General features: G+C 35.7%; 1 protein-coding gene across 20 annotated transcripts in view; it reads right to left on the reverse strand.

Annotated features, from left to right (window-relative positions):
- The window catches only part of GPR174 (G protein-coupled receptor 174), a 64,077-nt gene that overhangs the window by 13,125 nt on the left and 35,640 nt on the right, over window positions 1-15,312 (reverse strand). For 12 of the 20 annotated variants that reach the window (XM_081808607.1, XM_081808612.1, XM_081808601.1 and 9 more), the window contains one exon: window positions 6,692-6,756. The exons of 4 other annotated variants lie outside the window; for them this stretch is intronic. The gene's annotated coding sequence lies outside the window, so the exon portion shown is untranslated. Of the gene's footprint in view, window positions 1-6,691; window positions 6,757-10,754; window positions 10,919-15,312 lie in introns of all 20 variants that reach the window. 4 more of the 20 variants (XM_081808610.1, XM_081808608.1, XM_081808598.1 and 1 more) reach the window with 1 other exon arrangement.

Genomic DNA, 15,312 nt, shown 5'->3' on the forward strand with positions numbered 1-15,312 from the left:
TTTGCACTGATCATTAACAAGGCTTTAGCCACTCTTCACTTCCTTGCTCCTACCATCCATTAAAAAATGTTTGTTCTTATACAGCTCCTATCTCTTAGTGTCTTATTCTTATACACATGATTTAAAGCTGTCTATTTTTATTCTTTCACATTTTCTTAAGCCCTATTTCTTAAAATGTGTCTCTGCACTAACTGGAGTACATATTAAAAATGAATATTTCCAGATGGAACAAATTTTAACTTCCAAAGGATAGAGCCAAGGTAGCTACATTTTAACAAGCTTTCAAGAGAAATAAATCTGAGAGCCTTCAAATCTGAGAGTATTCCTTGAGCTATAAAGGGCAACATCAATATCAATTTAATCATTTTCTTAAGCTCCATACCAAAACTAGGTCCTTGCAGGCATTCTTTGTGCTTTCCTATCTCCATTCCCTGGGTTCTTGATTTTCCCTCTGGTTAAAGACTATATCCCCCTCTTTACCTATTGAAATCCTGCCCATCTTCTGAGGCCACTCTTTAAAAAAATGCTACCTTCTTCATGAAAGTTTTCGTTATCCTCTGCCTGATTATGATCATACCCACTTATGAACTTCCATAGCACTTTGCATTATAAATATGCTTTCTTTTCTTATTCATTCCACAAAATAGTGAGCTCATTACCAGCAAAGACCATGTTTTATTGATGTATATAAACCTCCACCACTAAAGTACCCAGCTATTTTGCATGTAGTCAGAACTCAATTATATTCAACTAAGTTTATTGAACATCTAGGCCAGAGCTTAATACCATGGGAGGATCCCTTTATGTCTCATATATGCTATGTTATTTTGTAAACAATTTGAATACAGCTCCATATCACTATTGTTTAACTTGTGGTTCATAGTGGGTCTCAAGTGCTAACTATCTAGCTATCAGTATCTCCTGTTTTTATAACTCTGGGTGTATCTATCCTAACTTTAGGTTTAAAATATAGGTCACCATTTTACAAAGTTCCATTTTAAACATTATATATCAAATATTTTTACTTTGTAGATGTGATGAGAAAATCACAAGTTATGGTGCAGTGGGAAAATTGTATGTATTTCCTGTTCTCAGTGCTGACATGGCTGTGGGGATTTTCTTCCACTCTTCTGAATGTTCATCTGGTGTTTCAGACCAGACATCAGAATTTGGACAAAGTGGGGATTTTTTAAAGGAAAGTTAAAAGCTTCCAAGTTTATATAAAATAAAGTAAGATCCGATATAACCAGGTCCTTCTGGCTGTTTTCACTTTTTTGCAGTTCTTTTCTTGCAATTTTCTCTTTGCGAGTGTGCCCTATCCACTGCTTCATAGGATTAATAGGCTGCAAAAGTGAAGGAGTAAAACAACTTTATGAGGTCTGGTAAAAAGAGCAAGAGTAGAGTGGAAAATTAAACCAGTCTCCAGGGCTTCACTCCAGTGTTGGCTTTGATTTTGAGTGTAGGTGGCTACCTAATGTGGTGTGATTTCAAAGGCTGCCAAAAAGCCTTCCTGTAAGAAAAAAGAAAGTACAAACCCTTTCCAATTTGTTGGCTGGGGCCCAAACTCCTTAAGAATAAGACCTTTTCCTTATAGAGACAACTTAGGTTTGGAATGCCAGACTTCCACCTTTAAAGATGGAGTCCAGGAACTTAAAATTGGCATCTTTTCCTGGGGAATATCAGTACCCCACACAAACTCAGACTTTCTGTATCATGTGTGATAGATCCTGGAGTTTTTGCATTCTATGCTTTTCAGCTCAGTTAGTGTATCAGTTTTTTGTTCTTGGTGCTTAGTATTTTCCCCCCATAGTTGTGTTTTACTTATATCTTGAGGCCATTTTCTCTGCAGTATATTCAGTATCTATAGCATTCTTTTATTTCTTTTTTAAAAATTTTACTTATTTATTTGAGAGAAAGAGAGAGAGAACACACACAAGCTGTGGGAGGGGCAGAGGGAGGGGTGGAAGCAGACAGGAACCCGACATGGGTCACAAACCCAGAACCCTAGAATCATGACCCGAGCTGAAGGCAGATGCTTAACTGACTGAGCCACCCAGGTGCCTCTATATTATTTTGTTTTGAAGTACAAAAAGGGGGTGCCTGGGTGGCTCAGTTGGTTAAGCGACTGCCTTTGGTTCGGGTCATGATTTTAGGGTCCTGGGATTGAGCCCCATGTTGGGCTCCCTGCTCAACAGGGAATCCCTCTGCCCCTTCCCCACTGCTTGTGCTCTATCTATCTCAAATAAATAAATAAAACCTTTAAAAAAAGAAGAACAAAAGCATATTATGGAAGCCTCTCAGCAGATGCCTGAGGTCTTTAGAAAGTGCATAAGAAATACTGATAAAAAATGATTCAATTTTTAAGATTTTATTGTTTTTAATATTTTTTTAGAATTTTTTTTGTTAATTTCAGACAGAGAGATACAAAGCGAGAGAGAGAGCAGGAGCAGTGGGGAGAGGCAGAGGAAGAGGGAGAAGCCAACTCTCTGCTGAGCAGGGAGCCCGATGCGGGGCTCAATCCCCAGGACCTGGAGATCATGACCTGAGTGGAAGGCAGACGCTTAACCATCTGAGCCACCCAGGTACCCCTTAATTTTTAAGATTTTAAATACTGAAATGCAAATGGTAAATAAAAGAGATTGTTTAGCTCTCAGTAATTACCCTAAAATGTACCCATGCATCTCTTAATAATTACTCTAAAAAAAACTGCCTATGGAACATTTGACATCCCAATAAAAAGGCAATTAATCTAAAATATGGGGATCTCATATTTGGATTTTAATGACAGATACTAGATCACTTCCTTAGATCAGACTTGGAGGGAGGCAAGGGAGAGGGGTACAAAACAATGAACACTGCTATCCCAGATGATTAAATTATAAGACTCCTCTAGTGTCAGTTTTGTCTTTGCTGGACTTGTCTTATTTTTTGGCTCTTTCTCTCTCTCTCTCCCCTTCTAGAACTTTTATAATGCAAATGTTATTCCCTTGACATTGTCACAAATGTCCCTTAAGTTATCTTCTTTTTACCTGCTCTGAGTAAGTCTCAGTTAGTCTCTTCTGGTACTCCAACTAAACAGGATTCTTTTCTATACTTCTCAATTTTCTACCAATTTTTTCTATACTTAGAAAGTGAACCTTATAAATTAGGAAAACTCTAAAGAAGTTTACTTTGTTACTCACTTTAAAAATAAGCCTCCACTGCTCACCCCCACAGTGCAGCTGCATGTCACAGCCTGGCTGGGTCTTAGCTTGCCCCACTCACCCCAGTGCTACAGTGCAAGCACATGTTACAGATGGGTTGGGTGCCAGCCCCACCCATGTCTGCACCACAGATACAGCCCAACCACAGATGGGCACACACAACCGACCCAAGGGACACCTCTTGAGCACCTAGCTCTGGTGGTCAGAGGAGATTGTGCTTCTGGGCTCCATGTGACTTGTCCTACACAAGACCATTCCTTCAAGATTGGGAAAAGTAGTTGATTTGTGTAATATGTAGAGCCAAACACAGAGAGTCAGGGAAAATAAGAAGACAGAGAAATATGTTCCAAATGCAAAAAACAAGACCAAATATCAGGAAAAAAGATATTAATGTAATGGAGACAAACAATTTACTTGATAAAGACTTTCAAAGTAATGGCTATAAAGATGCTTACTAAACATGGGAAAATAATGAAAGAACACAGTGAAATTCTTATAAAAAATAGGATATGTAAGAAAGTTCCAAACAGAAGCTATAGAGCTAAAGAATACATTAACTAAACTGAAAAAATACACTAGAGAGCTTCAACAGCATAGTGGGTGAAGCTGAAGATCAAATCCATGAGCTGGAAGGCAAAGCAACAGAACTCACTCAGACAGAGCAGGAAAAAAGAACAAAGAAGAAAAAAACAACTTCTTACATACAAGGGAAATCTGAAAGAATATCAGAATTTTTTTTTCTCCAGAAACTTTATAATCCAGAAGAGAATGGCACAACATATTCAAAGTGCCAAAAGGAAAAAGTTCCAACCAAAAATATCTACCTGACAAGGTTAACATTCCAAATTGAAGGAGAGATCAAGAACTTTCTAGATAAGCAAAACCTAAAGTAGTTTATCACCACTAAACTGGCCTTACAAGCAATGGTAAAGGTAGTTCTCTAAAATGAAAGAAAATGGTACTAAATTACAAATAAGAATACATACAAAACTAAAAATCTCACTGGAAAAGGTAATTATATGGTAAAGGTAGGATGTCAATCACTTATAAAACAAGTATGAAAGTTAAAATTTAAAAAAATAGTAAAATTAACTGAAAGTACAATAACTATTTAAATAATGCATAAAATAAAAATATGTAAGGGGGGCCTGGGTGGCTTAGTTGGTTGAGCATCCAATTCTTGATTTCGGCTCAAGGCATGGTCTCAGGGTTGTGGGATTGAGCCCCATATTGGGCTCTGCACTCAGCCTAGAGTCTGCTTGACCCTCTTCCTCTGCTCATCCCCCTGCTTGCTCTCTCTCTCTAAAATCAATAAATAAAATCTTTTAAAAAAAAAGATGTTAAATGTTACATCACAAACAACAACAACAACAACAACAAAAACATGAGAGAAAAGATAAAAAAATTTAGTTTTGGAATGTGTTCAAATTTAAGTTGCTATGACCTCAAACCAGACTATCATATACATAGGAAGTTATATGTGAACCCTACAGTAACCACAAAGCAAAAGTCTGTAGTAAATATACAAAATAAAATGAGAGAGAATTCTAAATATAACACCAAAGAAAGCCATAAGGAAAGAGAAAAAGAAGAGAGGAATACAGAGGAAGTACAGAAACATCCAGAAAATAATTAATGAAATGTCAATAAGTACATACCTATCAGTAATTCCTTTAAATGTAAATGGTCAAACTCTGTAATCAAAAGACTTTGATGGGGCGTCTTAACAGACTGGGTGGCTCAGTCTGTTAAGCATCTGCCTTTGGCTCAGGTCATGATCCCAGGGCCCTGGGATTGAGTCCCCCATTGGGCTCCTTGCTCAGCAGGGAGCCTGCTGCTCCCCTTGCTTGTGCTCTCTCTCTCTGACAAATACATAAATAAAATCTTTAAAAAAAAGACTCTGAGTGGTTGAATGGAATAAAAAACAAACAAACAAACAAACAAAAAACAAGACCCATCTATATGCTGCCCATGAGACCCATGCTTCAAAAGTAAGGACAACACAGATTGAAAGTGAAGGAATGGATAAAGATATTCCATGTAAATCAAATAAAAAGAAAGCTGGTGTAGCTATAGTCAGCAGACAAAATAGACTTCAAAGAAAGACTGTGATAATAGACAAAGAAGGGCACATAACAATAAAGGGGTCAATTCAACAAGAGGACCTAACATTTATAAATATATATATGCACACAACATAGAAACACCAAAATATATAAAACAAATACTAATGGACCTAAAAGGAAAAATTTACAGCAATGCAATAATAATAGAAAATTTTAACTGCCCACTTACATTAATGGACAGATCATCCAAAGAGAGAATTAATAAGGAAACATCATCCTTAAATTACACATTGGAACAGATGGTCTTAATATATATATATATAGAAAATTCCATCCAAGAGCAAAATACACATTCTTTTCAAGTGCACATAGAATATTCTCCATTATAGATAATATGTCAAGCCAGTAAAAAAAGTCTTAATAAATTCAGGAAGACTGAAATTGTATCACACACATTCTCTGACCACAATGGTATGAAACTAGAAATAAATTACAAGAAAAAAAATTGGAAAAACCACAAAAATGTGGAGATTAAACAACATGCTTCTGAACAACCAATGGATCATTGAAACAATCAATGAAGAAAGTTTAAAAATACCTCGAGAGAAATAAAAACAGAAATATGACATACCAAAATCCATGCAATGCAGCAAAAGTGTTGCTAGAGGGAAGATCATAACAATTCAGCCCTATCTCAAGAAACTAGAAATATCTCAAATAAACAATCTAACTCTATACCTAAATAAGCTAGAAAAGTAGTAAACAAAACTCAAATTCAGTAGAAGAAAGGAAATAATAAGATCAAAGTGGAAATAAATGAAATAGAGACTAAAAATAAAACAGAAAAGATTAATGAAATTAAGAGCTGCTTCTTTTCAAAGATAAACAAAACTGATAAACCCTTAGCTCTACTCACCAAGATAAAAAGATAGAGGGCTCAAATAAATAAAATCAGAAATGAAAGAAGTTACAACAGATACCACAGAAGCACAAAGTATCATAAGAGACTTCTACTAATATACACCAAAAATTTGGACAACCTGAAAGAAATAGATAAATTCCTAGAAATATACAATTTTTCAAGACTGAATCATAAGGAATTAGAAATTCGGAATAGACAGATTACTAGTTAGGAGATTGAATCAATAATCAAAAACCTCCCAACACATAAAAGTCTGGGACCAGATGGCTTTACTGGTTAACTCAAACAAACACTGAAAGAATATTTAACACCTATCCTTAAAATCTTCCAAAAAATTGCAGAGAAAACATTTCCAAAGTTGTTTTACAAAGCCAGCATTTACTCTAAAGCCAAAATTTGACAAAGACAGCCCAAGGAAACTAAATTATATGTCAATGTCCCTGGTGAATATACTTGCAAAAATACTTAACAAAATATTAGCAAATCAAATCCAACAATACCTTAAAAGGATGATGCACCATGATCAAGTGGGATTTATTCCAAGGATGCAAGAATGGTTCAACATCTGCAAATCAATGTGATACATTACATTAACAAAATGAAGAATAAAATTATAAGATTAAATGATCATATATGATCACAGGTGCAGAAAAAAGAATTTGATAGAATTCAATATTCATTTATGATAAAACAAAGGGAGTATGGAGGTAAGGTATTTAAATATAATTCAGGCCATATATGATAAACCCGCAGCTAACATCATACTCCATGGTGAAAAGATGAAAGATTTTCTTCAAAGACCAGGAACAAGACAAGAATGCCCACACTTCCTACTTTTATTCAACATAGTTTTAGAAGTCCTAGCCAGAAGAATTAGGTAAGAAAAAGAAATAAAAATGCATCCAAAATGGAGGAAGTAAAATTGTCAGTATTTGCAGATGACAAATACTTTCTACTTTATATAGAAAACCCAAAATACCCCATCCAAAAAGAAAAAGCTAATAAATGAATTCAGTAAAGTCCCAAGATAGAAAATCAACATGCAGAAATCTGCAGTGTTTCTACACGTTTATCAAAAATCAGAGAAAAATAAAAATAATCCTTTTAAAATTGCACCAAAAATAAAATATTTAGAAATATATTTAATCAAGGAAGTAAAAGACCTGTATACTGAAAACTATAAGACAGTGCTGAAAGAATTTGAAGATGACACAAATATATGGAAAGATATTTGGATAGAGGGAAGATGGCAGCAGAGTAGGAGGATCCTAGGCTTACCTCATCCCACAAATACAACTAGATAACTACCAACTCATCCTAAATACCACAGAGATTGATCTGAAGATTGACAGAACAAACTTCACAACTAAAGGGACAGAAGAGGCCACATTGAAGAAAGTAGGACATGCAGAGACACAGTATGAGAGAGAAAGAGATCATGGACTCTGCAGTGAGGAGGTAGCCATGGTCATGGAGAAGGATGAGAGACAGACTAAAACACAGGGGAGTGCATGGAGAAAATGAATCCCCATAGGAATTGGCTTGGAAAGCCAGAAGGCCTGAATTTCATGACCTCTAACAACCAGTGGGGCTTAAAATCTGGAGTTCTAAAGGTCAGGGGGCTTGACTCAGGGAGAGCCCAGAGGCATAAGAGCCACAACTGAAGAAAAGGAAGGGCAAAGAGCCTGTGGATATATTGCATGAAAACGGCAACTTGAAGAGCACCTGGACACACAGTGGAGAGGTTATTTGCTCATTTCAGAGGATGTCCCTGAGAAACAGCATTCACAGAGAGAGCCCCCACAACTGGAATAAAGGAATGACAGGTGCCATTTCCCTCCCCTGCATCTCAGTATAAGCACAAAACCACCTGCAGAAACCAACACATCACCAACACTCACTGCTTTACTTACTTATATGAAGCCATGCCCTGCCATGCTTTAGTGGAACCACCCTTCCCAGTCACCCTTGCCTCAGACCCAGTGTGGCAGGGCTCCCTTCCCCAGAAGACCTGCCTATACCCCTGACAACACCACATCTCCCCACTCTGGAGTTTTACAGAGCCTCAGTTCTGGTGGTGGTGGCAACAGGTCTCATTTCAAAAGCAAACCAGAACACATCTAGTTAAAACCCACCACATTTATATATATATATATATATATACAGCTATATATAGCTGTAGCCAAGAATACTCTATCCAGCAAGGCTATCATTCAGAATAGAAGGAGAGATAAAGAGATTCTGAGACAAACAAAAGGAAGAGGATTTCATGACCACTAAACCAACCCTGCAAGAAATATTAAAGGGGGCTCTTTGAGAGGAAAGGGGAGACCAAAAGTGACAGTATAAAAATAGGAAACATAAAAGCAGTGAAAATGAATAGTTCTATAAAATAATCAGTGAAAAATCTCAAACATACAATGATGCAAAATATGACACACAATTCTAAAGCATGGGTAACAGAGGAGAAAATAATGGGCTCAAACTTAAACACATCAACTTAATATAGACTACTATATGCAGAAGAGATTATATAAATACCTAATGGTAATCATATATCAAAAATCACTAATAAATATGCAAATAATAAAGAGAATGAAATCCAAATATATCACTAAAGAAAGACAACAAAACATGAAAGGGAAAAACAAGAAAGGATCAGAGAAAATAGTCAAAAACAACTGCAAAACAAGTACTAAAATGACAATAAATACATATCTATCAATAATTACACTAAATGCAAATTGATTAAATGCTCCAATGAAAAGGCATATGCTGACAGAATAGATAAAAAAAAAAAAAAAAGACCCAAATATATGCTGCTTACAAGACCTACATTAGACCAAAGGCATCTAAAGAGCGAAAATGAGGGGATGGAGAAATATTTGTCATGAAAATGGATGTCAAAATAAAGCCAAAGTATGAGTACTTACATCAGACAAAACAGACTTTAAGACAAAGATTGTAACAAAAGACAAGGAAGGACACTATATAATAATAAAGGGGACAATGCAGCAGGAAGAAATAACAATTGTAAATATTTATGCATGCAACATGGGAGCACCCAAATATATAAAACAATAAATAACAAACATAAAAGAAGTAATTTCCAATAATACGATAATAGTATGGGACATTAACATATAAATGGACAGATCATCTAAAAAGAAAATACACAAGGGGACAATGGCTTTGAATAACACATGGAACAGATGGATTTAACAGATATATTCAGAACATTCCATCATAAAACAGCAGAATTCACATTGTTTTCAAGTGCACATGGAGCTTTCTGCAGAATAGATGACACATTAGGCCACAAAACAAGCATCAGCAAATTAAAAAGATCGAAGTCATGCCATGCATCTTTTCTGACCACAACAGTATGAAAGTTGAAGTCAATCACAAAAAAAACAAAATCTGGAAAGAACACAACTAAGTTAAATAAGATGCTACAAAACAATGAATGGGTCAACCAAGAAATAAAAGAAGAAATTAAAAAGTGCATGGAAACAAATGAAATTGAAAACACAATGGTTCAAAACCTTTGGGATGTAGCAAAAGTGGTACTGAGAGGGAAGTTTATAACACTAAAGGCTTACTCCAAGAAGTAAGAAATATCTCAAATAAACAACCTAACATTACATCTAAAGGAGATAGAAAATGATAAGCAAACAAAACATAAAATCAGCAGAAGGAAGAACATAATAAAGATTAGAACAGAAATAAATGATATATAAATTAAAAAACATACAACAGATCAATGAAATGAGGAGATGGTTCTTTGAAAAATTCAACAAAACTGATTAACGTCTAGCCAGACTTACAAAGAAAAAAAGAGAAAGGATGGAAATAAAGAAAATTATAAATGAGAGAGGAGAGATAACAACCAACACCACAGAAACAAAACACTATAGGAGAATATTATGAAAAACTATATAACAACAAATTGAACAACCTAGTAGAAAAGGATGAATTCCTAAAAATATATAACCTACGAAAACTGAAACACAAAACATCATACAGACCAATTACTGGCAAATAAATTAATTCAGTAATAAAAAAATTCCCAACAAACCAAAGTCTCAGACCACATGTCTTCACAGGCAAAGTCTACCAAACATTTAAAGAAGAGTTAACACTTACACTTCACAAAGTAGTCTAAAAAATAGAAATGGGAGGAAAACCTCCAAACTTATTCTATGAGGCCAGTAGTACCCTGATACCAAAATCAGATAAAGGCATCACTAAAAAAAGAGAACTATAGACCAATATCCTTGATGAACAAGATGCAAAAACCTGAACAAAATACTAGCAAACTAAATCCAATGATACATAAAAAAAACCATTCACCACAATCAAGTGGGATTTATTCCTGGATTGCAAGTGGGATTTATTCCTGGATTGTAAGTGTGCAGAAATCAATCAACATGATACACCACATCAATAATAGAAAGGGGAAAACCATGTGACCATTTCAATAGAGGCAGAAAAAGCATTTGACAAAGTATAACATCCATTCATAATAAAAACTCTAGCAAACTATGTTTAGAGGGAACATACCTCAACATAATAAAGGTGTCATATGAAAAATCCACAGCTAATATCATTCTTCATGGAGATAAACTGAGAGCTTTTCCTCTAAAGTCAGGAATGAGACAAGGATGACCATTCTCACCATTTTTATTCAACATCGTACTGGAAGTCCTAGCCAGAGCATCAGACAACTAAAAGAAATAAAAGGCATCCAAGTCAGTAAGAGGTAGTAAAACTTTCATTATTTGGAGATGACATAATAGTATATATGGAAAACCCAAAAGACTCCACCAAAGAAATGTTGGAATCAATAAATGAATTCAGTAAACTCACAGGATACAAAATCAATGTACAGAAATCTGTTTCATTTCTATACACCAATAATGAAGCACCAGAAAGAGAAATTAAGAAAACAATCCCATTTATAATTGCACCAAAAATATTAAGATACCAACGATAAACATAACCAAAGAGAAAAAGACCTATACTCTAAAAATTATAAAACACTGATGAAAGAAATTGAAGATGACACAAGACATGGAAAGACATTTCATGCTCATGGATTGGAATAACAAATATTGCTAAAATGTTTATATTCTGCAAAGCGATCTACAGATTTAATACAATGTCTATCAAAATACCAACAGCATTATTCACAGAAATGGAAAAAAACAATCCTACAATTTATAGGGAACCACAAAAGACCCAGAATTGCCAAAGCAATCTTCAAAAAGAACAGTTAAAGCTGGAGGCATCACAGTTCTGGTCTTCAAGATATATTACAAAGCTGTAGTAATCCAAATAGCATGGAACTGGCACAAAAATAGACACATAGGTCAATAGAACAGAATAGAAAATGCAGAAATAAATCCAAAACTATATGGTCAATTAGTCTTTGACAAAGGAGGAAATAATATCCAATGGGAAAAAGACAGTCTCTTCAACAAATAGTATTGGAAAAACTGGACAGTAACGTGAAAAAGAATGAAACTGGACCACTTTCTTACACCATACACAAAAGTAAATTGAAAATGTATTAAAGAGTTAAATGTGAGACCTGAACCCATAAAAATCCTAGAAAAAAATCACATTTCATATCTTCTTTGACATTGGCCATAGCAACTATTTTCTAGATAAGCCCCCTGAGGCAAAGTTAATAAAAGCAAAAATAAACTATTGGGACTACATCAAAACAAAAAGCTTCTGCACAGCAAAGGAAACAGTCAACAAAACTAAAAGGCAACCTACGGAATGTGAGATATTTGCAAATGACATATGCAATAAATAGTTAGTATTCAAAATATATAAAGAACTGATAAAACTCAACAATGCAAAGACAATCCAATTAAAAAGTGGGCAGAAGACATGAACAGACATTTTTCCAAAGAAGACATACAGATGTCTAACAGACTCATAAAAAGATTCCCATCATCACTTATGATCAGGGAAATGCAAATCAAAACTACAATGAGATATCACCTCACATCTCTCAGAATAGCTAAAACCAACAACACAAGAAAGAACACGTGTTGGTGAAGATGTGGAGAAAAAGGAACGTTCCTGTATTTTTGGTGGGAATGCAAACTGGTGCAGCCACTGTGGAAAACGGAATGGACTTTCCTCAAAAAATTAAAAATAGAACTACTCAGGGTGCTTGAGCGGCTCAGTCAGTTAAGCATTCAATGCTTCATTTCAGCTCCGGTCATGATCTTAGGGTTGTGAGATCAAGCCCTGTGTCCAGCTTCATGCTGAGCTTGGATCCTGCTTAAGTCTCTCTCTCCATCTCCCTCTGCCCCTCAACCCCCTCAAAAAAATAAATAAAATAAAAATAGAACTACCCTATGATCCAGCAGTTGCACTACTGGGTATTTGCCAAAAGAATACAAAAACACTAATTCAAAAGGATACATGCACTCTTGTGTTTATAACAGCATTATCTACAATAGCCATATTGTGGAAGCAGTTGAAGTATCCTTTGATTAATGAATGGATAAAGAAGTGGTACACACACACACACACACACACACACACACACACACACACACAGTAATACTAGTCAGCCATAAAAAAAAAGAGTGAAATCTTACCATTTGCAAAGACATGGATAGATCTAGAGAGTATAATGGTAAGCAAAGTGATTCAGAGAAAGACAAATACCATACAATTTCACTCTTTTATTTTAGAAAGGGAGAGAGAGACAGAGAGGGGCGGGGGAGGGGCAAAGGGAAATGGAGAGAGAGATTTTTTTTTCCTAAAGATTTTATTTATTTGACAGAGAGAGACACAGCGAGAGAGGGAACACAAGCAAGGAGAGTGGGAGAGGGAGAAGCAGGCTTCCCGCCAAGCAGGGAGCCCGATGTGGGGCTCGATCCCAGGACGCTGGGATCATGACCCAAGCTGAAGGCAGACGCTTAACGACTGAGCCACCCAGGAGCCCCAAGAGAGAGAATCTTAAGCAGGTTCCATACCTAGCATGGAGCCCAACTCGGGGCTCAATCTCACAACCCTGAGATCATGACCTGAGTTGAAATCAGGAGTTGATCACTTAACCGACTGAGCTACCCAGGCACCCCATGATTTCACTCTTGTGTGGAATTTAAGAAAGACAACAAATGATCAAAGGGCAAAAAAGAGAGACAACCAAGAAATAGACTTTTAATTATAGAGAACAAACTGAAGGTTACCAGAGGAGAGGTGGGGGGGGGGTATAGGTTAAATAGGTGAAGGGGATTAAAGTGCATTGTTCATGCTGTGTATAGGGTGATGTATGGAAGTATTGAATCACAATATTGTACACTGGAACTAATACAACACTGTGTGTTAACTAACTGGAATTAAACAAAAACTTATAAAAATTGGAAAAATATCTGTACTAATGGATGGCAAAATTAATATTGTCAAGATGTTCACAGTATCCAAAGGAATCTACAGATTTAATGCAATCCCTATAAAAATTCCAAAGTCATTTTTCACAGAACTAGAACAAATAATCCTAAAATTTGTGTGAACCCACAAAAAACCTTCAATAGACAAAACAATCTTGAGAAAAATAAACAAAGCTGGAGGTATCACTCTTCCTCATCTGAAACCAAACTACAAAGCTATAGAAATCAAAATATATGGTATTGGCATAAAGACAGACACACAAATCAAGGGAACATAATTGAGAGCCCAGTATTAAACCCATATATACATACTAATCAATTTGTGACTAAGGAGCCAAGAACATACAATGGAGAAATGACTTTTTCTTCAATAAATGACACAGGGAAAGCTGGACAGCCACATGCAAAAGAATGAAATTAAACCCCTATCTTACACAAAAGTTTACTCAAAGTGGATTAGATAATTGAATGTGAGCCCTGAAACCATGAAATTCCTAAAGGAAAACATAGGTGGTAAACTCCTGTACATTGGTCTTAGTGTTATTTATTTATTTATTTTTGTATTGGACTCCATAGGAAAGTGAAACAGAAGCAAAAATAAACAAATGGGACTACATCAAATTAAAAAGCTTCTGCACAGTAAAAGAAACCATAATTAAAACAAAAAGCCAACCTACTGAATAAGAGAAGGTTTTTGCAAATTATATATCTGACAAGGGATTACTATCCACAATATATAAAGAAATCATACACTCAACAACAAAGATGAAAATAATTTAAAAACTGGCAGAGTATCTGAATAGATATTCTTCCAAAAAATGCATACAGATAACCAACAGGTACATGAAAAGATGTTCAACATCACTAATTATTAGGAAAATGGAAATAAAATTTACAATGACATAGCACTTCACACCAGTTAGAATGGTTCTTATAAAAAAATGAAATAACAAGTGTTGGAGAAGATACGGAACAAAGGGAACTCTCATGCACTGTTGGTGGGAACGTAAATTAGTGCAGCAGCTATAGAATGTTGGAGTAGGCATTATTCCTCCAAAATATAAAAATAGAACTACCTTACAATTCAGCAATTTCAGTTCTGGTTATTTAACCAAAGAATACAAAAATGCTCATTCAACATCACTCATCATCAGGGAAATAAAAATCAAAACTACAATGAGATATCACCTCACCATATGTCAGAATGGCTAAAATCAACAACACAAGAAACAACAGGTGTTGGTGAGGATGTGGAGAAAGGGGAAACCTCTTACACTGTTCCTGGGAATACAGAGTGGTGCAGCCACTCTGGAAAACAATTTGGAGGTTCCTCAAAAAGTGAAAAACAGAACTACTCTTCGATCCAGCAATTGCACTACTAGGTATTTACCCCCCCAAAATACCAAGATACTAATTCAAAGGGAGACATGCACCTGGATGTTTTGGGTTTTTTTTTTTTGATTTTTAAAAGATTTTATTTATCCATTTATTTGAGAGAGAAAGGGAGAGGGAGAGAGAGTGGGGGGAGGAGCAGAAGGAGAGGGATAAGCAGACTCTGTGCTGAGTGCAGAGCCTGACACAGGGCTCAATCTCATGACCTGAGTGGAAACCAAGAGTCAGAGGCTTAACTTACTGAGCCACCCAGGCACCCCCACCCAGATGTTTATAGCAGCATTATCTACAATAGCCAAATTATGGAA

Source organism: Leptonychotes weddellii, chromosome X, assembly GCF_054177405.1.
Source record: "Leptonychotes weddellii isolate Sample4059 chromosome X, ASM5417740v2, whole genome shotgun sequence".
NCBI classification, from domain to species: domain Eukaryota; kingdom Metazoa; phylum Chordata; class Mammalia; order Carnivora; family Phocidae; genus Leptonychotes; species Leptonychotes weddellii.